Below are 2,726 nucleotides of genomic sequence, written 5' to 3'. Positions count from 1 at the left end.
TACCACAAGTTTATAATATTATACTAAAATTACATCTCTTAATGATGTAGGATTATCTTGTTCCTTTTAGAAGATTAATGAATATGGTGATGATTGATTAAGAAAACCAAGGAAATCCCCACTGGACATTAAGATAACAAGCTATCTAGATGTGAAGGTTCCTTTCCAAGGTTCTACAGAGGAGGAGGATGGATTGATAGAGAGTAAGAAACCAAAAGGAAAAACATATAATAGAAACAATATAAACCAAGAAGAGTAAAGAAACATAAAATGAAAAGCAAGGGAAAGGGGAGGAATGAAGGATTCATGCCACTATAAGGCTAGGCTAGAAAAAGCCATGGCAACCTTGAAGATGAGTGGTGTATGCCGCCACTTGCCAAGTATGGTCTAAGCACATGATGCATGAGCCTCATGAAAGTGCTTGGTGCATTAGTCAACCCAAAGGGCATGACTAGCTATTCATACAATCTAAACTTGGTTTTGAAGGAGGTTTTCCACTCATCTCCTTCCTTGATTCTTATTTGGTTGTAACCACTCTTCAAATCTATCTTTGAAAAGATGGTTGCACCATGAAGCTCATCAAGCAAGTCATCTAACCTAGGGATGGGATGCCTATATTTGATGGTGATATTATTGATGGCCCTACAATCTATACACATTCTCCATGTTCCATCCTTCTTTGGAACTAGGATCACGGGCATAGCACAAGGACTCATACTATGTTGCACCCATCCCTTTTCTAACAAATCATTGACTTGTTTTTGAATTTCTTTGGCCTCCTCAGGATTGGTCCTATAGGCTGGCCTATTGGGCAAAGATGATCCTTGGATGAAGTCAATTTGATGTTCTATACCTCTTAGAGGTGGAAGTCCCTTTGTGGGATCTTGGAACACATCCTTGAATTCATCTAAGACTATAGAAAAGTCTTGAGGACACTTAGGAGGAGGGTTTTGAAAGGAAGGAGAAGACTCACTTGGATAAGCAAGAAAAACTTGTTTTTGAGAAAGCATTACCTTTTTAGCTCCTTTGAAGGAGATCAAGCTCTTCCTTGCTTCCTTGGTGTGCACCATTAGTTGTGCCTTCTCTTCCTTTCTTTTCTCAAACATTTGTTTTTGGTCATCACTTACTTCTTTGGGGGATAAAGGTAGTAATGTGATCCTTTTGCCTTGGAAGTTAAAAGAAAATTTATTGGAATGGCCATCATGGAAAGCTTTTTTGTCAAATTGCCATGGCCTTCCAAGAAGTATGTGAGTTGCTTCCATGGGTACTAAGTCACACAAAACATTATCCTTGTAATTCCCAATGGAGAAAGTGATGAGAACTTGTTTATCCACATTTATTTCACCATTTTCACTTAACCAAGATAGTTTATAGGGCTTGGCATGAGGGATGGTGTCTAAGCCAAGCTTGTCCACTACCTTTGTGCTAGCCACATTGACACAACTTCCACCATCAATAATGAGGGAACAAGTCTTTTTGTTGATGAGGCATCTTATATGAAAAATATTTTCCCTTTGAGATTCAAATTCCTTTGGGACTTGGCCCAACATGCGCCTCACAACTAAAAGACCTCCTTCACGAGGTTTGATCTCATCTTCACTTGAAGGGGAAGAAGTGTGTGATGAACTACTCTTGGGGGAAGGGAGGGGAATTTTCACTTTCAACTTCTCCTTTGGAGGTCAAGAACATGTTCCTCTTTGAAGGACAATTGGAGGCTATGTGTCCAAAGCCTAAGCATTTAAAACATTTGATAGAACTAGTTCTTGGCTTTTGAGAAGAAGTTGGTTTATCATGCATAGTCCTAGTCGAATTGGGTTTAGGTGTGGGGTCTTGGGAGGATTTGGAAGGTGTTTTAAAATCCTTTTTCTCCTTACCTTTCCAAGGTTTAAAGTAGTAGTCATTGTATGAAGTACTCTTCTTGGCCTCTTGTTTCCTTTTCAATTGGTTTTCAACTTTCAAGGCCAAGTGCAAAACTTTGCTAAGAGTGGAGTACTCATACAAGTCAACTACATCTTGAATTTCCCTCCTTAGACCACTCACAAACCTAGTGACTTTCTCTTCTTCATGCTCATCATGGAGTCCTACCTTTAAGAGCATGGACTCCATCAATTTGAAATATTCTTCAACACACATAGACCCTTGTTGAAGCCTTTGGAGCTTCAAAAGAGTCTCCCTCCTATGATATGAAGGTATAAAACGTTCACGCATTTTAACTTTAATGTCCATCCAAGAAGCCGCGGGTGGCTCTTGGTTATAATTGTCTATACAAATTTGATGCCACCAAGTCATGGCATACTCTTCAAACTCTAAAACTCCCAAGTCTGCTTGCTCTTGATCACTAACTCTATGAATGCTAAAAATTTGATCCACTTTTTGTTCCCACTCCATGTAAGCATTGGGGTCATGTTCTCCTTTGAACTTTGGGATTTTGATGGGAGGAGGTTGCCTTTGATGTTGCACTTGGTGCCTTCTTTCTCCACCCCATCCGGGCCTTCTTCTTCTTTCTTCACTTCCATAGGAGTCCACGGAAGGAGATCGCCTCCTTGCCCTTCTTTCCTCTCTTGGTTGGATTTGTTGTTGTTGCACTTGTTGAATTTGTTGTTGCACTTGTTGTATTTGTTGCATTTGTTGTTGCATGAACATTTGAAAGGCTCTCTCTTGTTGTTCCCTATCTTCTTGCCTTTTAAGCTCCATTTGTTGGAGGAGGCTAGTGACATCAATGATGG

The sequence above is a fragment of the Vigna unguiculata genome, chromosome 9 (genome assembly GCF_004118075.2).
Source record: "Vigna unguiculata cultivar IT97K-499-35 chromosome 9, ASM411807v1, whole genome shotgun sequence".
NCBI classification, from domain to species: domain Eukaryota; kingdom Viridiplantae; phylum Streptophyta; class Magnoliopsida; order Fabales; family Fabaceae; genus Vigna; species Vigna unguiculata.
Note: the sequence above shows the minus strand (reverse complement) of the source record.